The sequence below is a fragment of the Panthera leo genome, chromosome A3, assembly GCF_018350215.1.
Source record: "Panthera leo isolate Ple1 chromosome A3, P.leo_Ple1_pat1.1, whole genome shotgun sequence".
NCBI classification, from domain to species: Eukaryota; Metazoa; Chordata; class Mammalia; order Carnivora; family Felidae; genus Panthera; species Panthera leo.
This window is the reverse complement of record NC_056681.1, coordinates 30,561,031-30,584,285: the sequence shown is the minus strand read 5'-3', so window position 1 is coordinate 30,584,285 and position 23,255 is coordinate 30,561,031. Positions and strand designations below refer to the sequence as shown.

Below are 23,255 nucleotides of genomic sequence, written 5' to 3'. Positions count from 1 at the left end.
GTGCTGGTGTCCTGGCTCCATCAGCAACCCCGCCGGGGCCACCCTCCAAAACCGCCTTGCTTATACAGTAAAGGGGGGGGGGGGGGGGGGAACCGCCGCAGTTCTCAAACCTGACTGGTGCAACCCCTTCTTGAAAATTTCCTGCGGGCTCCAGGTGTGACTGGGATAAAACTGGGAGGGACCCACTCCCCTCTGAAGTCTTCTCACAAAACCTCTAGTTCCCGTGGGGCACCCCGTCTGGAAACCGGGGTCTAGTGAAGCTGGAAGCTATGGGGAAAGGATACTTGGGGCGCAGCGCCTCCCCAGCCGGCTACCTGAACTTCTGGCTACCCTCAGAAGTGGCCAGCTGGTCCTCACTACATTGTTGTGACAGTCGAATAAGGCCTTATGCGGATGTGGCAAGACGGACAATATTTTCAAGAGCCTCAAGTGTGAAAATCATTTGTAAAGTTCTATAACTAAATTCTGAGCAGAGAGCCTTGGGACGGGGGCTCAGAAATGCCCCGTGGGGAACGCAGGTGGGCAGTTGCCTTTAAGATGAACACAGAAAGGACCCTGAGTTCCCAATGTATCAGAGACCTTGCACTCAAACAGCACAGGGGTGAAAGTAGGTAATGAGCAAGGGCCATGTGGGTCACCTGCACCCATGACCTCCTCCCCCCCCCCCCAAGGAATCCCACAGGCCAGTTCCTTCCACGGGTCAGAGAAGCCTTACACAGGGCCCACAGAAGGCAGAGAGCTGAGAAAGCTGCCCCATGGCCCCCCATATGGACACACGGAGCCAACACACCCTGGAGTCCAAACTGAAAGGGACAGAGAAAATCATGTGTAGGAATGCCTACTCCGTGCCAGGCCCTCAGCGAAACGCTGAACTGGGCCTTCCAGTGCTGTTATCTCCAGCCAGGGTGGAGAGGAGAGGGTGAGAAGCAACTTGTTTTCTGTTGATTTGTGGCATCTTTTCCTTTCAGCTTTTTTTTTTTTTTTTAATTTTATGAGAAACCGGCTTATTGAGGAAGAAGAATCAGTTCATGCTCCTCGGTGCCTGCCTGTCCTTCTCTCGCCTTTGGGAAATAAATAAATAAATAACATCCTCCTTGATCTGTATGCACAGGAGAAACAGAACACCCTGTACTTTTTGAGCAGATAAAGGAGAGAAGAAAAAAGTGCTGGCTCAGCCAGGCGGGGGGGGGGGGGGGGGGGGGGGGGGACAGGGAGGGGGAGGGGGAGGAGGGAGGCACAGGGCAACAGACACTTGTCTTCTTGCTCCTGCTTCCATGGAAAAATGAGGGTGGGAGCCTGGGGCTCCCATGTGCCCAAAGAGGCCAAGCCTGGTAGCTTCAAGAAATCAGGCCAGCCATGGCATGAGTATCCCACCCCCACTCTAGATGCCCCACTGCCTCCCCCCGAACCTCTGCTCTGGCCTGCCAGCCAACACCTCCCCCTGCTGCCCACTGCCCTGACTGAACCTGCCCAAGAAGCCAGTCTGGAAAAAAGGCAGCAGCAGAAGAGAGGAAAAGAGGGAAGAAAGGCCCCATCCCTTTGGCAGGGTCACCCAAAAAAGAAGGATGAAGATGAGAAAGCGAGGCGACAGAAATGGGTGTTGGCGTTGTCACTTTCCCACCCCACCTTCTCTCAACATCCCCACCAGTTGCATCATCACCTTCAAATTTACCCTCCAAGAAGCGCCTCCAATTGCCAAATACCAGAGACGTACTTTAGTCCTGGCCTCCGACTGCTGACCCCCTCTTGGAAATGCCCAGTACTGAGCAGGGGGCACCAGGCATCTTCTTGTGCTTCCCCATCATGATTAAAACCACAGGACTGCCAAGCGGTCCCAAGGCTCAAAGCTGAATGCATCCTCACAGGAAGACCTGCCCTTATCCATCAGGTCAAGCCATGTCAACCCCCCAGAATCACTGTCGCGTCTCCCCTCAGTTTCCCCCCACACACCCCTGCCTCCTCCATCTGAACTGTACCCCTAGAGAATTGCTGGGCCTGCCCCAAGTCACGCCCAGGCCTCTCATAGACCAGGAACGTAACCCAGCAATTCACTGAGCTAACCGTGTACCAGGCATAGGGAAGGCCTCGGCATATCAGCCCTTTGCCCTCTGGACTCAGCTGACCTTTCTGGCTTCAATTCTCACTCAGACGCCCCCAAACACACACACACACACACACACCCCAACTTCACTAAAGTCTTGGGATCCCCGGCACTGCCCACTGAAGGCCTCATAGGAAATATCCCTCTCTCACACATGTCACAGAAGCCAGCTCTGGATTCTCTTGACACGCACACCCTTGTACAGAGTATTGGTTATGCAGCTGTGTGACTGCACGGCTGTATGTTGTTGGACCCACCAGCAAGGCCTGCTCCCACTGACCTTTTTTTGAAGCACCCTGGAAAGGGGAGTTCCTTCCACTGGCTGGGCTCTGCAGTGATCCCCCACGTCCCCACCCCCGTCCTTCTTCCGTTCCCCAAGCATGGACATCTCACCCCAAGAAATCCTATTGTCTGTTATTCCGTAATGAGGCTGCAGCCCCACAGTCACGGAGCAGGGCGTGGTCCCAGGCTACACTGGGTGACTCTCCCCGGCCCCCAAGCCCTGGGAGTGAACTGCAAGGAAGGGTCAGTAGCCCAGTTCACTGCAGGGCGCCCCTTCCGCCTCAGGCTGGAGTGCACTTCAGCTCACTTCAATCGGCAGGTCACTTCCCTCCCCAACAGCAGCCACTATAACAAAATACGGGCTGCCACAAAGGGCCAACTTCCCAGGTGCCCCACCCCCTCCCAAAGTCAGCCTTCACAAGAAACAAAAAAAACTCTACCCATCCTTGGCTCCCCTCTAAACACAGCCTACTCTTGGGGTGTCTGGGTGGCTCAGTCGATTAAGTGTCCGACTTCAGCTCAAGTCATGATCTCACGGTTTCTCGGTTTGAGCCCCGCATCGGGCTCTGTGCTGACAGCTCAGAGCCTGGAGCCTGCTTCGGATTCTGTGTCTTCTGACCTCTGTCCCTCCCCCGCTAGCACTCTGTCTCTCTCTGTGTCTCAAAAATGGAAAAAAAAAATGTTACAAAAAAAAAAATTAAACACAGGCTACTACTCTCAAATGTGTCTGCCTGTCTTTTTCTCAAGGTCACCTCATTCTGAGCGACCCATTTCCCAGAGGACAAGAAGACGGCCAAGGCAGCTAGCACACCCAGCTCACCTCACCTCACCCTTTAGGATCCAGCCTCCTCCAGCCGAAGCGCTCCACTTCCCACCTCCAAGCCCCATGCTTCCTCACAGGAGCCCTACCCAGGGCTCTGGGGGCCACCTGCACTCTCCCCTAACCAACTTTGGGGACTTATAATCCTTTCCTCTGAACAGATACTACTAGTGCCCAAGGGCAGCAGCCCTACCTCAGTTTCCCTGGAGGGACCCCTCTCTGCTTCAGGCTTCTAACAGATGGGAGGGAGGGGCAGGGAAGCTGGGGGGCTGGCCCAGGGGAATCTCTTTGGACTGCCTGGCAGGTCTGGGGAGGGATTTGGATTCTCCTGGGCCCCCCAGACAATGCAATTATTCTTCAAATGTAAAAAATGCCCAGAAATCCCAGACCAGCTGCTTTGCACAGCCACGGAGACAAAGGGGCTCTGTGTCTGCATGTGAGGCCCCTCCCACTCCTCAACCCCAGGGAGGGGCTGGGCCCGAACTCCTCCCCACCAGACCCTCCCCAGCCCTCCTCACCCTGGCCAGCCAGCCAGGAAGTGAAAGAGGCTGGGCTGCTGGGCCAAGCCTGGCCAGCCACAGGGGCATGAGGGTGGGCAGTGAGAGGGCATAAGCATGGGGACAGGGCAAGGGCAGCCTGGGAGCCCAGACACCCGGGTTCAGGCCCCGGCTCAGTCTTTTCCTTACCAGGTGACCTGGACTAGTGGGTTCCCTTCTCTGGGTCCCACCCGGCCAACACCTCTGAACTTAGCCCAAAGACACAGCATCTGTACCCCACCTCCTGGACACACTGGTTGAAGCCCATCTGATGCTTAACGGCCTCCTTTAGTCTTCCAGCTTTCCCATCTGTAAAATGGGCATAGGGACCTCTACCTGGTAGGACAGCTGGGAGGAGTAAATGAGACAGCACCTAGCAGGCCCACCTCTGAGACAGCAGGAGAGGGAAGAAGACCCCTGAAGAAACCAGTACAGGGGCTTCACCTGGGACCCAGGACTCCATCTCACTTATAGAAGAACCCCAGTCAGCATCTGAGCTCAGACCCAGGCCTCAGCCTATGGCTGCAACCCTAGTATCAGACCAGACCTGAACCCTGACATCAATCAGAGTGCATGGACAGCCTGTGTTTGACTGGCCCCAACTCTGAGTCAGCCTACATCCTACCCAGTTCTGGAGGGTCGGGTATCAGAGACAATGGTCATTAGGCAACCCCAAGCTCATAAAAGGGAAGGCGTGGGAGCCTCATTCCACAGAGCCCACCCACCAGCAATGTTCTCTGGCTGCCACAGGCCCACGTGGGCAAGGGGCTCTGGGGGCCCCATCTTCCGTCCTAGCACTCAGACTTCTCTCCCAGCACAATGTCTTTGTTACCCACATCTCCTCCTCACAACTAGATGCATAAAGTCAAGTCCCTAAAAGCGCAACTTTAAAAGTCTTTGTAAGCCTTTTCAGAAAAGAAGCGGGAAGCCTATACTGCATCCTGCATGGAGAGAGGCAGCCCTTGACTTGGTGTATGGGGGGACAGAGCCAATGGCACGGCCCACACAGGCACTGGCAGGCAGGAGGGAAGGGCATTCCTGGAAAGGTGAGCTCTGTGTCCCCACCCCTACTTCCCTTGATGCTCCCTGGACCCAGGAGGATGGTTCCAGGACCCCAGTTTATAGCCGCCTACAGAGACAGGCCTTGGAGATAACCCAGCCCAGGCTAGAAGCCTCGCTGGGGGTGGAGGAGGGGAAGCAAGCATGGAAGGAAGCCAGAGAAAGGGTAGAGTGTTTCTGATGGGCCTAACGCTCAGCCGGCAGGCAGCCTCCACGACTGTGTAGCCAGAGGGAAACAGGTAGAGATGGGCCAGGGCGGAGCCCCAGACCACATTCCTGCCCCCACAGTCACACTGAAACAGCTTTGTCCCACACTCCACCCTAGAGATCTCACCCTGAGCACAAGTAAGTGAGTGGCTCACACTCTGATCGTAGATCAGGTCAGGGGCCAGTCATGACCACTTCTAAACACTCGGCCATGAACCTCTCCAAATCTGGGCCAGCCCGACCGGCTCAGCTTCCACCTCCGACCCCCGCTCCTCATCCCCCATGCCCTGGGTTCCCATTTTTGTGCGTGACCGCAGGCAAACATCCTCTCTGGCCAGGGAGGCAGCCAGCTCTGTGCCAGCAGGGCCCATCTTCTTCCCCTCAGATCCCAGAACTTTCAGGTGCAAGCAAACCCCGTGCCTCTTCGGCCCAAGGAGAGGTCAGGGGTCTGAGATGTGGACTGTGGACTCCTAGATGCTCCTGGAGAAGATGAAATTACCCAGACAGCCGCCTCTGCCCCCAACCAGTGAGGCCTTGGGAGAGTCCATTAGCACTTGAGCCTCACTTTTGAGCCTCACTTTTCCCATCTGTAAAATGGGAATAATAAAATGGGAATAATCACCCTTGCCCGGAGTGAGGCTAGCCCGGACCCCAGACCCTATTGGCCGGCTTCCAGGGTCTCCCAGCAAAGTCCTAAAGGCACAGGTCTCATTCTGGCTCGCTTCAGCAGCCCTCAGGATAAGACCCCAAGGCCTGGATTTCCTCCCTCCGAGCAGGACCTGACACCCAAACTCTGAGTCCCCCTCCAGGAAGTCATCAAGCACACATGTGTAAGAGACCACTGTGTGTGGTCCTTACCACATGTGTAAGGACCACTGATCGCTGTCCTAGGGACCACGCTGGTGCAGGGCTGCCCTTGGTGAGCAGAGCAGGCTGTGGGCAGAGTGGGCCTGAAGGGAGATGGTGCTCACAGAGACACTCCTCTGAGAGGAAGTTCTCCTACAAGGGCTGAACCTGAGAGAAAATTAGCTTCAAGAACAAGGCACCAGTCCTGTTCTGAGGCACCCAAATCACTATGGCCCTTGGGGAACCCCAGGAAGAAACACTTACCTCCCTCCCCGCTTCCCTTCCCCTACTTCCTCTCTCTCCCCTACTTTCCTTCCTCCCCTACTTTCTCTCTCTCTCTCTCTCTCTCTCTCTCTCTCTCTCTCTCACACACACACACACACACAATCACAATCACAAAAACACACTTTCCTATGGTTCACTTGATGACCTAGCTTAGTAAACAGTCCCCTCTTTTGAGAACATGTTCTAGCATCATGGTTTGCATATAGGTTCTCCCTGGGATCAGATCACTTGTTTTTTAATGCCAATGGTTTGAATCTTTGTGACTTATTAGATGAGTGACCTAACCCAATGAGGATAGACAGTGCCTGCTTCAGGACACCTGGGTAGCTCAGTCAGTGGAGCATCCGACTCCACCTTAGGTCATGATCTCGCAGTTCGTGAGTTCCAGACCTGCATCGGGCTTGCTGCTGTCAGCCTGTTAGCACAGAGACCACTTTGGATCTTTGGTCCCCCTCTCTCTGCCCCTCCCCTGCTTGTGTTGTATCAACAATAAATAAACATTAAAAAAAAAAAAAAAAAGAGTGCCTGCCTCACAGGGTTGAGTGCGACAATGCAAAATACTTAGCCCAGAACCAGGCATGTAGCAGCAATGGTTTTTATATTTGTTTTCCTACAGGCCCAAGTGCATACTAATCAGGGTCACCAAGGGAGGCCTGGGCCAGGAGACCAAATGTGGCAGGGACGTTGAGCCAGTAGAGAAGTCTCAGACCTTCCTGAAGGATGACTCCAGAGCAAGACCTCCAGGCCTCAAAGAGAACCACCCCAGCCCATGGTGATAACTGCCATGGTCTGATGACAGGGGAGGAACAAAGATTAGGAGAGAAGGCCATCCCACTTCCTGGGGGTGCTTGGACCTCCCAGGCAAGACCTATGAGGCTGTAAGTACAATGAAATGACCACCCATGTGGTCACCAGCCTCCACGATGGCCCTCGATGACCTTTGTCTCCTAGTACTTGTGCCCTAGTGTAGTCCCCTCCCAAGCTGACCTGTGTAACCAATAGGATATCATAGAAGTGACAGAGCATGATTTCTGAAACTGGGTCAGAAAACATGCTGTTGCGTCCACGTGCTCTCTTGTTAATCAAAGGGAAGCCGGTCACCACCTTGTGATGACACTCCAGAAATCCTATCAAGAGGCCCAGGAGGCAAGAGTCCTACCACCAGCCAAACCATCTTGCCAAGCTGTGAGTGAACCACCAGGAAGCAGATCCTCCAGCCCAGGCAAGCCTTCGGATGAGTGTGGCCCCAACCGACATCTTGATTCCACCTCCTGAGAGACCTCGAGCCACAAACACCCACCTAAACTGCTCCCAAATTCCTGACCCACAGAAACTCTGAGGATGATGAATGTTTATTACTGTTTTAAGCTACTACATTTGGGGGTTGTTTGTTACAGCAATAGGTAACTAACTACAGTCAGCAATTCTGTCTCCCCAGAGACCCCCGAGGGAGAGACCCCCAGGCAAACTCCCCATTCTATCCAGGAGCCCAGCTCCCTTGTTTCTGAAATTCAGGGCTGTGGCAGAGTAAAAAGACAAGGTGGCCCAGGCCCCACAATTTACAAGCCCACGAGACAGGCACTCCTACCTAACCAGGGATTCACACTCACCTGGAGATTTTTACAAATGACCAATCCCCGGCCCCCATGCTGGGTCATCTAAATCAGACTCTTGGGGCGGGGGCGTACAGGACAGGGTCTAGCTCTCGGTGATCCTGGGGAAGACTCGATTTCCATCTGTGGAACAGTAGTTGCCCTCATATCTGCTCTGCTTTCTCATGAGTCCTAAGCTCTCCAATCAGAAGTCTTCAGAGAGATTTAGATGTTTTCTCTCCCCCAAGATACAGCCCTGCCTGGCACTGCATTAGTCCCTGGGGAGAACACAGCAATGGATTAAAGAGAGAATGTACATGATGTGATAACAGCCGTGATGCTGAAGATGTGATAACAGCTGGGATGGTGAATGCGGGAGAACATGGGCCAGGCACCTAACGGGGGCAGGGAAAGGAGTCAGAGAGGATTTCCAGGGGATACCTGAGAAAGGAGCTCCAGCAGCAGAACGGCAAAGGCTCGGAGAGACTGCTTACAAGATCAACTCTCAACACCTCTCAACACCGCTTTTCCCTCCCTCCAGGGCTCCTCCTCCAAGCTGCTGGCCCCACGTGGCCGCATTCACCTGACCTTCCTCTGCAGCTGCAGCCGCCACCACCTAAGCCACTCTGCAGGCATGACGGGCGCCCCTGAGCTTCCCCAGGTGAGTCGGCCACGCGTGAAAGCTTGCCCCAGTGGGGGCACCAAGGAGAAGGGGCAGGATGGCCCCGACACCCCAGAGGGCACAAGATTCCACAGGCGGCATCCCAACCCTCCAGAGAATGAGGCAGGATGGTCACGCTTGCGCTCAGCAAACAATACAGGCATTGCAGACCCAGCATAGTGCAGGGTGCAGAGCAGTGAGATGTCCAGGTGAGATGCCCAGGACATAGAGCAGGGGTGAGGATGGGGAGGAAGCCTTAGCTGCATCTTAAAGCAGGGGGGCATGTTCCAGGCCTAGGGTGTAGCCAGTGGGGAAGACACTGGAGATGCATGAACAAGGCAGGAGAGAAAATGAGGCCCAGGGAGGGGAGGGGTGAAAACACGGGCGGGAGGAAGCAAGGGACAGACTTTTCATTCACTCATTCATTCATTCATTCAAAAATGTTTGGTCTTCACACCCATTAGGACGGCAACCATAAAAATAAATAAATAAATAAAATGGTGAGGATGTGGAGAGATTGGAACCCTTGTGTGCTGTAGGTAGAAATGTAAAACGGTGTAGCTGCCATGGAAAACTGTGTGCTGGTTCCTTTAAAAATTAAATATAAAGCTACCATGTGATCCATCAATTCCACTGCTGGGTATATATGTGGAAGAATTGAAAGCAGGGTCTTGAAGACATATTTGGACACTCATGTCCACTGAAGTATTATTGACAATAGCCAAAAGGGGGAAGCCACCCAACGTCCAGGGACAGATGGGTAAACAAAATGGAGTATATGCATGCAATGCAGTATTATTCAGCCCTAAAAAAAAGGGGGGGGGGGACATTCTAACACCTGCTACAACATAGATGAACCTTGAGGACGTTATGTTAAGTGAAATAAGCCAGTCACAAAAGGACAATTACCTTGGGGCACCTGGGTGACTCAGTCGGTTAAGCTTCCAATTCCCACCCAAGTCACGATCTCACAGTTTATGGGTTCGAGCCCCTCTTCAGGCTCCAGGCCGATAGTGCGGAGCCTGCTTGGGATTCTCTCTCTCACTCTCTCCCTCTCTCTCTGCGCCTCCTCCACTCACACTGTCTCTCTCTCAAAAATAAATAAACCTTAAAAAAAAAAAAGGACAATTACTACATGATTCCACTTATACGAGGGACTTAGGGTGGTCCAATCCGTAGACACAAGTAGGACGCCAGGGGCCAGGAAAGGGGGGAGATGGGGAGTTAGGGTTTAATGGGGCTAGTTTCAGTTTGGAAACATTAAAAAAAAAAAAAACCTGGAGACAGACAGTGGTGGGGATGGTAGCACTACACTGTGAACGCACTTAATGTCACTAAACTGCGCCCTTACAAACTGGTTAAGGTGGTAAATTTTAGGCGATGTCTATTTTACCCCCAAAGAAACCGTAAGAAACAACTACGGCCACAAAAGCGTTTGGTGAGTGCCAAACCTTACGGCTGGCACTCAGGGTACAGCAACGACCAGAGGCCTCTGCCACCCGACCCCCCAGAGGATCTAACAGGTCAGGGTGACAAGTTCCACCAAACAAAAGAGGAGCAGGGTGAGGGGAGACGCAGCTGCTCTGCGTGGGGAGGTCAGGGAAGTCTGGCCGATAAGGTGACATTGGAGCAGAGGAAGTGACAGGCAGGAGGGGGGGATCAGAGGATAAGAGTGCTCCGGTGACCTCCTGGGGATTGCTGGATGACAGGATGTGGGGGTGAGGGCGAGGGCAGGAGCAGGATGACTTGGGTGACCAGTCATGACACGGCCAATCCTGACAAGTTCCGTGTCAACTAGTTGTCGCCTCTCCCCTTCACGACAAGCCTGTGGGGAGGAAGGGTGAGAAACTGAGGCTGAAGAACTTGGTGCGGGATTCTCGGGCAGGGGGGAGGGCCCAGGGGCTATCACGGCCCGGAGCAGCAGCCCCCTGACCGGGGCTCGTGTCCCCTTGCGGAGATCCACCCATTCCGCGGAAGGGACCCTTGAACTTGAAGCCTGGGAGGCGTGAGCTGAGCGGGCGGCGGACGAGGTGGCTTCCCTGCGGGGCTTCTCCTCTCTCCCTGCCAGGAGCCGCAGCCTCGGGTCTGGGGTGAAGGAGGACAGCCCAGTCAGCACTTTCCACGGACTCTTTCAAAACCACTGACAAGAACCGAGGCTGTGAGACAAACTCAGCCCGGGCACAGTGCCCCCTGGCCGGCCCCTCGTGACTGCACAAAGCCCGTCTGTGCTGCGGCTCCAAGCCCGGGGAGGAGGGAGCTCTCCTGCGAGCCCATCCTCTCTCCTGAGCCACCACGGGGTCCCCACTCTGCCTAGCCCAGGACACCCCGCCCACAAAGAGGCAGCCCCGGTGGCAGGGCTGAGCTGCCCAAGGCTTGCCGAGCCCAGGCAGGGTTCGTGGGGCCGTGAAATGCTTAGCACTGATTCCTACCCCTCCGCTGTAAACCCTTTTCCGGCAAGGCCCCCTCTCTTATGGCCTCCCCATTCACCCCAGCTTATCACAGGCGAAGGTGGCACACATACCATCACAAAAGGAAAAAAGGAAAACAGGAAAACATCCTCGAGAAACCCAGCCACCAGACACACTCCGTAGCAAACTTCTCTTTACTGAGCCCTTGGTGTGCCAGGCCCCGTGCTGGGGACTTTCCATTCACTGAATCATTTAATCCTACACCCTGCTGCCCATTTTACAGATGAGGAAACAGGCTCTCAAAGGTTCCCAGATGGGATGAAGGCCACCCAGAGAGAGTGAGGGGCAGAGCAGGGCTTGACGACACTGAGCTCATCTCTTTCTGCCCACTGCTTGCTGGGTTCTCAGGCTCCCACTCAGCCTCCCAGGACAGCGGGCCCGAGGGCTGCCCTCAGCTTGGCACTCCCGTCTTACCCTCCCCACAGGCTGACACTGAACACATTGTGCCAGGCACTCGGGGCTGGCAGGAGGCATCCCCAAGCCTGGCGGCTCAGCCCAGCTGCCCTGCCAAAACCTAGGCTGCCACTGGGAGGCCACCTGCCTCCTGGCCAAGGTGTTGGTGGGGTATGCTGCGGCCACCCTAGCCTCTCTACCCGGTGAGGCTTGGCCTAAGGCTTGCCAGGCACTACGCTATGCCGGCCACAGCCCTTTGCCCTTGGTTTTGTCTTCCATAAACACCTGGCCCTGTCCAGGAATGGTGTTCTAATTGCTTTTGCCTACATGATAGAAAAGTCTAAGAGCAACTAACTCGTACTTCCTTCTAGACAGTCACCTCCTTTCTCACTGGCCCAAGACATTCCCCTCCCGGTAACTTCAGAATGGTTTCACTGTGCTCTTCTAACGAGTCCTAACACAGGATCGCCCAATAAAGGGCTCTCCATAAAGTTCAACCCTGAAGCAGGACCCCCACCCTCACCCCCGCCCCCACCCCAGCAAGAGCTGGAACCGGGTCTGAAAAGCCAGTGGTGTTCATTTCAAAATGCACACGTGGGCCCTGAGCCCATGATTTAATCCATAAAACACCTACAGAGTTAAGACGCTGAGCTTGGACAATAAACATATTCTTCAAGTCCTTTTGTTAAGTTCAAAGACAGACTTAATAACTCACCAGCTTTTGAAATCGAGAAATGTCTGTTCTTATAATTCTGTCATCATTATCACTATTTTTTGCTGAGCACATGTGAAGTACAGAACACAGTGCTGAGCACTTCACGTAGAATATATCAGTTAATCCTCACACCAATTTGTCCACCCCACAGAGGAAGAAACTGAGGTTCCGAGAGGTTCCATAACCTGCCATCCAACATAATGCGCTCCAAAAGTCACTTAGTAAGATATTAATGCTCAGGCTTTACGTTTTAAAACCAAGAAATGAGTCGATTTCATTGTCTTTTCCTGAGATAAATTTTCAGATTAACTCAAAAGTTTTGCATTAATTGTGTATGATTTTTTTTTAATTTTTTTTTTAACGTTTTACTTATTTTTGAGACAGAGAGAGAGACAGAGCATGAACGGGGGAGGGTCAGAGAGAGGGAGACACAGAATCTGTGTATGATTTTTTTGATTTTCTAAAATAAAGAAGATCAAAAGTCATCCGTGTATTTAATTTAACATTTAAAAGCCTCGTTTAAAGGGGCGCCTGGGTGGCTCAGTTGGTTGAGCAGCCGACTTCGGCTCAGGCCGCCATCGTGCAGTTTGTGAGTTCAAGCCCCGCATCGGGCTCTGTGCCGACAGCTCAGAGCCTGGAGCCCGCTTCCCGCTTCGGATCCTGTGTCTCCCTCGCTCTCTGCCCCTCCCCCACTCGTGCTTTTTCTCTCTCTCTCTCTCTCTCTCTCTCTCTGTCTCTCTCTCTTTCAAAAATAAAAATAAAATATTTAAAAGCTTCGTTTAAAAATCTTTCCCAAGGATGTTTGCCCATTGGTGATCCTAAGTGTCTCCTGTCCGAGTCATCTTTTTTTTTTTTAAGTTTATTTACTTTGGGTGGGGGAAAGGGGAGGGGTAGAGAGAGGGAGAGAGAGAATCCCAAGCAGGCTCCACACTATCAGCACAGAGCCAGACTGAGGGCTCGATCTCACAAACCATGGGCTCATGACCTGAGTTGAAATCAAGAGACAGCCACTTAACCAGCTGAGCCACCCAGGTGCCCCACAAGTCACCCTAAAATCTAACTGACCTGAAGTCTCATCATTTTTGGCCAGTCCAAAAGAAGGACCCACCAGCCTCTCCTCCCTGGGGTCTAAAGTTTGGAGGGCTGGGCTGGCTTGGAGGAGAACTGGCAGTGGGTAGAGAGGTATGGTTGAAGGTCTGGGGACAGGCCCTGCAGGGGCTGTGAGGGAAAGAAAGAACATCACACCAGATGTCTTAGAACCTTGGCTTTGAGACCCAGTCATGCCATTCAGCACTGCCAGTATCTCCATGCTCCAAATGGGGCAACAGCTCATGCCTGGTGCAGCCATGTGGAGAGGACAGGAATTATGGGTCTGCCAGGGCCTGGCACAAAGTTGGCGGAGGGTGGCTAGGTTCTTTCTTCTGTTTCCTAATAACTTACAAATCATTTCCAAGTGCTTCTTCTCCTGGTCTTAAATCACACCTTCCTTAACATTCTCCCCCAAGAAGCAACTAGAAGATAAAGGAATCTGGACCGAGGAGGGTGGGGGAGGTGGGGGGGCGGGGGTCTTCCCCTCCCCCGCAGCCAGGCCACCCTGCTCTGGCTGAACCTGAATGCTTTTCTTCAGCTTCTGTGGCTCTCAGCCTCTGATGTAGAGGGAGCAGGAAAAGCCCTGGTGCCTGCCTGTTTGAGGAAGAAAGAGACGGGGCACCGAAGGACAAGGGCCTGGAGCTGGGCTCAGCAAGAAGGCGCAGGAAGCATCATCTGCCGGGGCCTCCCTGTGCGCTTCATCACTGCGTCAGCCTGTCCGCCCCAGCGCGCCATGACAGCAACTTCTCCTGGGTCACCTTGTGAGCGGCCACACCCCATCTCCTCCACCTGAGCTACTGAACAAAGAATCCTCACACCAGGGAGGAAATGAGGTTTGGCAAGGGGCAGGGCAGGGTAGCCTCAGTGACAGTCCCCACCGGCCACCAGGGAGGGGAGAGGGAGTGGAAGGGCACAGGGGACCCTCCCCTTCCCCCTTCTGCATGTGCAACACCCCTTCCGGGAAGGTGACATGGTGAGATTCTTAACCTTTTGGAAAAGTGACTCAGAGCTCTGAGAATCTGAGGATAAGGGTCAAAGGGTCAAAGGTCTATAAGGGTCACATAAGCAACCCAGCCCTCCCTGTGCTTTGGGCCAAGAAGGGGCACAGCTATTCTGTGAGGAAACCCAATGTGTGCATTTGAAGGGGGTCCCGCACCGCCACCCCACCATCACTGCACACCCATGCCATATTTCGCACTGAATCATTGTTCTTTTTTTTTTTTAATTTATGTTTTATATTTGAGAGAGAGAGACAGAGAGTGAGTCGGGGAGGGGCAGAGAGACAGAGACAGAATCCGAAGCAGGCTCCAGGCTCCGAGCTGTCAGCACAGAGCCCAACGCTGGGCTCGAACTCACAAACAGTGAGCTCATGACCTGAGCCGAAGTTGGACGCTCAACCGGCTGAGCCACCCAGACGCCCCTGAATCACTGCTCTGATCCAACCACTGCCCTGCTTGAAGACTCTGATGGCCCTGGAGGCAGGTCCCTGACACCTTCCCCCTGCCCTCAGGGCCCCTGTCTCCCACATGCACCCTCTGGGTCTTCTGACTCCCACACCCAGAGGAGGGCCTGTGAAATCTCATTAGGTCAAAATCTCCCCACCCTGCCAGCCACTCCTCCAGGAAGCAGGTCCTTGCTACCCTCTACAGATTACTCCTCCAGTCTAATCAGGACCCCACCCTAAGCCCCACGAGGCTCTCTGGTGGCCTTTGTGCCTGTTCATGTCCCCAGCAACTGTCCCCTTCCCTGGGTCCCTCCTGGAGACACTGCCTACAGCCATGTCAATCCCACAAAGAGCAGCCAACCAGTATTTGCGTGTCACAATGGCCCTACCAGGGAGGTAAGGTCATCCCATGGTCCAAATGAAGACACTGAGCCACAGAGCAGTTTGACTTCTTGCCCAGAGATCACAAACCCCCTCTCCAAGGTGAAAGGCTGGGAGACCTTAGGCAAGGAGATGGCAGGGGAAGGGGAGGGGAATGATCCTCCCAGAATCACACAGACCCCGGCCTGGCGACCGCTGTGTCCTAGGCACCACACACATCCACCCAGGTCCCTTCCTCAACCACCCAGTGAAGTGAAGCAGAGCTGTTGCTGCAAGAACCCAGGGCTGACTCTGGGCCCACGTTGCCTTCAGATCAATCCTCCCTCTGCAGTGCCCTTGTCTTCCACTGACTGTCCAAATAGTATCCATCCCCCAAGCCCACTTCCCCCAGGGAGCTACCCATCCATCCTTCTGGGCCCACCCATCTTTCCACATCTTTCCACATCAGTCCTTGCCCACCAGGTGTTTTCCTGGTGAGTGGAACATATTATTAGGACACCTTCTCCCCAAAAAATTTTCATGGTCAAATCAGTTTAGAAAACACTAAAAGGTTTCTTTTTCTGCAGGACTTGTCAGAACCTTTAATTCTCCTAAATGCATTCTGAATCTCCCATAGGCTGATGGAATGAATTTGACAGTGTCTACCCTTATCTGTCCCCAAACCCTTGAGGTTTCTCAGAATAGTCTTTGTGAAATGCTGCCCCTTCCCACCTTTCAGAACAGCTTGGCACAGTACAGGGCACACGGGCAGGGATCATGGCAGGCGGTGGGGGGGTAGGGAAGAGTATCCTTTTAGGACATCGATGGGACATTTGGGGAACTCAGACTGAGAGCCCCTCAGTCTCTCCTTTCCACCCTCCCCCGGATGAGGTGACTGTCTACTCCTGCCAGCATCTGGAGGGACCTCACCTGACTGGGGCCCTCAGATACCACCCCCCACCCCAACCCCACCAGGCTATGTAGGGCCCAGAGAGCAAGGGGCCTCGGAAAATCCCTAAAGCAGGCTGGACAGTTCTTCTGGGCAAATTACTTAATCTACTCCATCATTACTAGTGAGTTTTAATATTAAACCAAAATTAAAATGCATTAAGCTGCCATTCTGAGAAGATGCGGTTCCCCACTCAGCAAACCCTGTCACCCTCCCCCCTGCTCCCCAGGGAGGGGACCAAGTCCTTCAGTTAACAGAAAACTAGGGCCTCAGAGGGTAGCAGACACTTGCCTGTAGTGGCCCAGTCAGGGGCAGCGCAGAGAGAAGCATCCAGGCCTCCTCACGTCCAGGTATGCGGGGAGGTGGCCCAAGTGGGATAAGACCCCAACAGTGGCTCACGTAACCATCGGTGGCCACTACAAAGACTCACACAGGCCAGGGAAAGGGATGTTGTACACACTGGGGGTGACAGCTTAGTAGCTGGGGTGACTTTGGGCACTTTTAGGAGAAGATGGCATGTCTGGGGCTGGAGTCAGCTGTCTCCCCTGTCTCCTCGGCCCCACCCTGGCTGCAGGAAGAGTGCTCACCCCAGATTGGCTACCCACAGGGCCGGGCTCAGCTGTGGGCAAAGATAAGATGCCCTGTATCCCGGCTGTGTGTCACCCTGACTTGGGGCAGTCGCCTAAGACACCTTTTCATGGTCTTGAGAGTTCCTCACAGTCAGGCGCTCTGAAAATCAAAGGTCTCAGACCTTTGTCACTGGTCTGAGACCCAGACTCCCAGAGCCCCTTCACCCAGTCCCACCTCCCAGCAGAGTGGCCCCTGCATCCCACACCCTCTACATACTTCCCTCACCTCCCACAACACAGTCCACAGGAGCCAGCATGGTCCCCTTTACCTCTTCTAGATCCCACCTGACCTGCACCTGTCCCTGTACCCACCTGCTTCGGCCCCCGAGTCCCCAGTCTCAACCCTCACTACACAGAGATGGCCCACGGACCAGGTCTGCACCACCCAGGAGCGTGTGGGAGATGCAGAGTCCCAGGCCCTGGCCCAGACCTACTGAATTAGAGCCTACATTTTAACGAGATGCCCATGTGATCCATGTCTATGTTAGAGTTTGAGAAGCACTTTTATAGACCACTGGTCTAATCAAGTCATTGCACCCGAGGCCTATAACCTTCAATGGCTCCCCAGGGCCTAGTGAATCAGGTCTAGACTCAGCAGCTTGGCAGTTAAGACCTTCCCTGACCTGGCTTCAACCCAGTACTCCAAGCTTGGGCTCCCCCTGCCCCTTGGGAATGTCATCCCCTCGTCTGTTGGCTAACGCTGCCCAGGACTTGGGGACCCTCTACAAGCACTGCCTCCTCCAGGAAGCTGGTCTGAACAGTACCTCATTATATCACATCTGGAGTGGCTCATTCATTTCCTGCAGAGGAGAGCTCTTGTCCTGTGTAGCCAGTAGCTCTGAGCACCAGGCTGGGGCACTGGGTGCTGACCACAGGTAAGAGGGTCCAGCACCCAGCTGGAATGTCCACCCTCAGCTCCAGCCTGACAGTGTCAGGCTGAGCCCCAGCTTTCACCTCAACTCAGTGGATGAGTCTCCCTGCCAAAGAAGGGGCACTCCCGAGACCCGTGGGCCTGCTGAGCTTCTAGCAGCCATGTGCTTACCCTGTGCCGCAGTTTCCCAAAATGAAAAGAATGCCACCAACTCTGCCTCCTTCTCTCCCTGGGGGACTGGAAGGATCTGCTGAGATAGATGAGCAGATTCCTTAAACTGTGGGGCTCAGAATTTGGAGCCAAGAAACTCCATCCCTGTATGGTCAGCAACCCTTGTTTGGCCGGCCAGCCAGACCCTGGGGAAGCCAAGTGACCTGCCCAGAGGCGTTCTCATGACCAAACAGGAAAGCCTCGAAGGACAGGGCTGCCACACCCACCGCCCGCCTCCCTCCTTCCTGGCCCAGTTCCTCGGGGCTGGCACCTCATGGGAAGTCCTCACTCCTTTATGCTGGGTGTGCAAGAAGCCACTCAAGCATGCAACCTCAGGAGTTGCCAACTTCTGCAACCTCTAGGGAGCAAAGAAAAAGTCTCTCCAATCCCATTTTACAGACAGACAAAAAGAGGTAAGGACAAGACCAACAGTGATGTGGATTAAGCTGAATTCGAGTCCCATTTCTCCGGTCCCCCAGCTCTGCTCCCACATTCAACCCAGCCCTACTCAAACCTCCATGCACACTCCCCAAGGCCAAGTCCAAAGCTCCACCTCACAACATTGTAAAGTAATCCAAAAACAGGCGGTTTATCTGCAGAGCCCCTCTTGACCTCGTGAGCTCTCCAGAGGCAGATGAAGAGGGGAAAGGGCCATGCTAAACCCAGAGGGGTGACCTTCTAATGGCATCCCGAGCAGAGAGCTGCTTTTGCACCAGAAGTACTTGACCTCCCCAGCACCCCAAAACCACAACACGCATGACGCCCAACTACTTGGCCTGGGCCTAGAGCCCTTTCTAGAAGAAAAAAAATGGGGCATGAAGCAGAGGACCTCAGCTGCCCACTCTGAGTGAGGACCCCTTCTACCTTCAGGGTATGGCTTCTTTCCTACCTCCCCAGCCTCCAAGGCCAGGCGCCTCTGGGAGTCAGGCAAAACCACTTGTTAGTTAAGAAGCCTTCAGCTGGTGTGGATGTGAGTGGCATGGGAGAAGTGTCACAGTGGAGTGGTTTACAGCACAGATTCTGGAGCCAGGCTGCCTGGGTTCAAATCCTCACTCTGTCACTACTGAGTTATAGGACTGTGCCTCAGTCTTCCCATCTGTAAAATGTGCATGAGACCTACATTCTAGAGCTGTTAAGAAGAGTAAAGGAGTTAATATTTGCAAGGTCTTTAGGCCATTGTGTGGCACCCAGTGAGTATACCAGGTCCCTGGCCCAGCCTCTTGGCCTCTGCTTGATTTTTCCCACCCAGGATATTCTCCTTGCTCCCACCTATTCCAGCTCAAGACCTTTCATAGGCATGTCAGCCTGACCTTAGATCTGAACCCTTAGCCCCTATTCCATTGTTCCCCTCACAGTGTCCCTTGGCCCTCTATTCAGGGCTCTCCCAGATCTGAGGTCCCCTAGCTCTTAGCTCTCCATTCTGAGATCACCAGCCACACAATTTAATTCTCAGCTGGCTCCTTTGTGCAAAGAAGAGAGCTGTGGGTGGAGAGACAAGGGTCTATAGAAAGATGCTCAGCTCCAGCTTCTTCTTCCAACTCCTGTCCTCCAGGGCTGGGCACCCAGCAGGCACCCAGGGGATAGGCCTGAAATAAATCTCTGTCTGCCCAGATCACCCCCATCTCCTGACTTAGAGAAAACACACACACACACACACACACACACACACACACACACACACACAGCCCTCTGTGGACCCAGCCTGGATTTCAACCAAAGAGAGCAAAGGAAATCATTTATGCCCAACCCACCACAACCCACACCAACTCTACACCCCCCAGACCTGCCCAATCTTCCCTAAGCAGACAGGCTTGCTTTTAAGCCTCCTGTACCCTCCCCATGTCCCTTCTTCACATCCCACTGGCCCTCTCCAATTTTTACAGCAGTTTATACAACTGCTTTTGTGGAAAGAAAATAAAAGTCCTTGGGGTCACTGCTCCTGCACTGACTGCAATACCCATGTCTTTCTCCCTAACCCAGCCCTGACCTTCCCACCTGGCTCAAGATTCCCTGAGAGTCAGCCAGGGACTGTGTTGGATGCTCTAGATACAGCAATGGGCCATTCAGTCAAGGTCCAGCACTTGAGAAGCCGGACAAAGTAAACAAATAACTGCAACAAATACTATGGACTGTGATAAATATAATTAAGAAAGGAAAGAAACCAGGTGCTATGACAAATTACAGGGGAGTGGGGAGGGGGCCTCTACCAAGACTGGGAAGGCACATTTAAGTTGAGACCTGACAATGAGAAGGAGCAGAGCCAGCCCAATAGAAAACCCTGGACGAACATTCCAGGCAGAGGAAACTACACAAGCAAAGACCCAGAGAAGGAAAAAGTTTAGGGTGTTCAAGGAGCCGAAGTGATACAGATGTGGCTATCAGGAAGAACGCAAAGGGGACAATGGTCAGGATAAGGGTGGAGGAGGTCAGCAGTGGCCAGATCATGGAGGGTCTGATCTTTGAAATTTTATTCCAATGGCAGTAGGGAGCTATCAAGGGTTTTAAAGGAATGTGATTATGTAATCACTATTTTTCTAAATCATTCTTGCTGTTCTGTTAAAATAGATTTGAGGTGGGCAAGTGGGAATTTGGGGGAAAGCAGGTAGCAGCTACTACAAAACCTGGGCAAGACCCAAAAGGTGGCTTGGCCTGGGGCAATGGCCTGGGGCCATAGCAGTGAAGTCAGAGCATGAAGAACAAGCCTGAGATAGATTTTGCAGCAAGAGTCAAAAGGACTTGCTGTTGCACTGGATGTGGGGAGGGGGGCAAAGGGAGGAGCTGGTACCATCTGGTCCTGTCTTTAAAGGTAGGTGGGTTATGGGCTATTTAGAGAAGGCCCAGGAAGGTCACATTTGGGGAGTGCAGCCAGGGTTCTGTGTCATCCATATGAAGTTTGCATACCTATGAGACATCCAGGATACCCTAAACCATCAGATGGGTGGCTAGCTAGAGAAGCTGGGGCTGGTGACAAAATCCGCTACTTAAAATCATGAGAAGAGAAGTGATGTACATTTAAGATCAGTGCGTTTGTAAAGTAATGCTTGATTTGAAAAATCGGAAGAAAGAATGAGGGCTTGGAGGATAGGTAAACAGTGGGGAGTGAGGAGAGCAGAGGGGCTGAGGACAGAGCCCTGGGATCCCCCAACCTTTAGAGCTGAATGAAGGAGTTGTCCCCAAAGACAACTAAGGAAGGGCTAGCCAGGGAGAGAGGAAGAAAACCAGAAGTCAAGAGAGGATACTAACTCTAGAAAGAGAGAAGATCAACAAGACCAAGGTGTGTGTGTGTTGGGGGGGGGGGGGGGTCGTCAAAGAAGACCTGCTTGTAGGGGTGTGGGAATCACTGGAGACCTTGACTGGGGCAGTTTGCGGTGAAGTGGTAGGACCAAGCCGGGTCAGGTGAGCTGAAGGACCCGAGGGATGTGCTCCAGAGGAGCAAGTGCGGACAGCTCTTTGCAGAAGTTCTGCTGTGAAAAGAAGTAAAGAAGTAGATCTGTAGCTGAGGGGGAATGAAGGATGAAGGAAAAAATAAAACAAACCAAAAAAAGGAGCGGTAAGTGAGGGGTGGAGGGTATTAAGGCATGTTCTTATCCTGTTGGGAATCGGGGGATAGGAAGCCACTTCTAACCCTGGAAAGAGGGGAAGTAATCGGAGTGTGGGACAGGGAGCAGACCACCTTGGAGCCAAGTGGAGGCATGGGCGTGTGGCGGGAACTGGAATGCTTTCTCCCTGCCCCCCTGCCCCCAACAAGAGGGAAGGGGGGCAAACGTGGGGCCTTCACTGCACACACTTTCCGACGCACGCCTACTCAACCCTGCATTCGTGCCCACTCCAACGACCCCTGGGGCTTGTTCCAAACACCAAGTTGCCCCCCACGGACTGGCACGGATGTGTCACCACCAGCAGGTTCTGCAAACAACCTGTGGGCACATCTTACCATTCGTGCCAGCCACTGCACTTATCGCGTCGAGGCTGTGGCCCCTTCCTAGCACTAGCTCAGAGGGGGTCCACCGGCCCTTCACCTGCCCAACCCCCAAGGCAGTGGCCTCCCTCAGTCCCTCCCCCAAAGTGAGCACTCAACACACCCTACCCCTTTCCCAGCCTGGCTCCCTATTTGGCCCTCTGGAGAGAGCGGCTCCCCGCCCCCGAGACCACCCGGACAGCCGGAGGGAGGGCGGCCCAGCCTCTCCCCGAGTCCCGGTCGTCGCCCCGGCGCCTTCTCTTCTGTCCCCAGCGCCCACCCCCCGGACCGCCCGAGTCGCCGCGGGGCGCCCGCGCCAGGCTTTGTCTGCGCCCACCGAGCGCGCCCGCCGGGCGCCCAGGGCTCTCCCCTGCTGCACGGAGCTCGGGGAGGGTCCGGCCTGCCCTCCACCTCCGCGTGCTGGCCTGGCCAGCGCAGCCCCCGCCCCGGGATCACCGCCCCGGGCCGGACCACCGCTTCCCCCGGCGCGAGCGAGGGGGCGCGGCGCCCACCGCTGTCCGCGAGCCTCCGGCACCGCCGCGCACCCCAGCCCTCCCGCGCGAGCGCCGCGCTGGCCGCCGGAGCCCCGGACCGCCGGAGCCTTCGGGGCCGTTCGGAGCCCCTCACCTTCCCGCGGCGGCCGCAGCCCCTGCGGGCGTGAGCGAGGGCCGGGGGCTCGGGACTGGGGGGAGGGGGGCAAGGGGACTGGGGGGCGGACGCTCTGTACCTTTCCCTGCTGAGCCGGGGAAGTGAGTCTGTGGCGAGCGGCGCTCCAGCCTCGGCCTCCTCCTCCTCCTCCCCTCTTCTTCCAGCCGTCTGGCTTCCTCCTCCAGCCGCCGCCGGGACCGTAGGGGCCCGAGCCAGCCGCCGCGGCCTGCGTGGGGCCCCGCTCCGCCTCGCGTCCCCGGCCCACCCCGCCAGGTCCGCCTGGGCCCGGCCCCCTGCTCCGCCTCGGGGCGGGGACGCGCGAAGCTCCTCCCCAAGCCCGGCCCCCAGGGAGCGGGGAGGCGGGGGCCGCGGGGGCCGCGGGAGCCGCGGGCCCCCGGGAGGAGGGGTGGGGGCCCGCCCCCGAAGCCCCCGGCCCAACGCTCCGTCTCTAGCTGGGCGCCAAACGTACTCACTCATCCCCGAAAGGAGAGTAACCAGCCCAGCCCTGCCGGCCCGATGCTGGGCGTAACTCGGGTCAAGGCTGCCTGCCAGGCGACCAGCAGAGCCAGGACGCGGGCCTCAGTTTGCCCGCAGAGTTGGAGGGAAGGGGCGCCCCTCTCCTCCCGGAGCTGTCTTCACTCCCGCAGACCCTTCACTGGATCTTAGTTGGGGTCAGTGGGTTCGTCCCCAAGGGCCGCCTCATTTTCTCCCCAACACCCGTTGCCTCCCCTGCCACCGCCACCGCCACCACACTCTACCCCGCCTCTGAGACCTCCGCGCCTCAGTCTCCAATCCTAGACAGCAGGGGGTTTGCGCAGGGCGCACTCACACCGCCACAGCCTGTCACTTCGCAGCCCACTACGTGGAAATGGCCTCTGTAAGAAAATAGCCTTCGCTGGGACGCGCTGCCTCATCCTTGGTTTAATAAAAAAAAAAAAACGAAGCAAATAGGTGTGAAACCGAAGCAAATAGGTGTGAGGGTCACTTTTTCTTTTCCTTTTTTAAAAAATCATAGTTATTTGGAAATTACTTGTTTATTCGCCATTTGAGATTCTGCAAGCACTGCTCTGGTTCCTTGTAGAGTTTTCATTTGTGCCCGTTTATGGGGAAGGTCACTCGGTCTCTGACCATT

The 23,255-nt window shown here is 54.7% G+C and overlaps 1 protein-coding gene across 5 annotated transcripts in view; it reads right to left on the bottom strand.

Annotated features, from left to right (window-relative positions):
• The window catches only part of SMOX (spermine oxidase), a 48,765-nt gene extending 26,390 nt beyond the window's left edge, over positions 1 to 22,375 (bottom strand). For 4 of the 5 annotated variants that reach the window (XM_042931542.1, XM_042931538.1, XM_042931540.1 and 1 more), the window contains exon 1: positions 22,203 to 22,375. The gene's annotated coding sequence lies outside the window, so the exon portion shown is untranslated. Of the gene's footprint in view, positions 1 to 16,098; positions 16,304 to 22,202 lie in introns of those variants that run through there. The other variant, XM_042931539.1, reaches the window with a different exon arrangement.
• Positions 22,376 to 23,255: the final 880 nt, after the last annotated feature.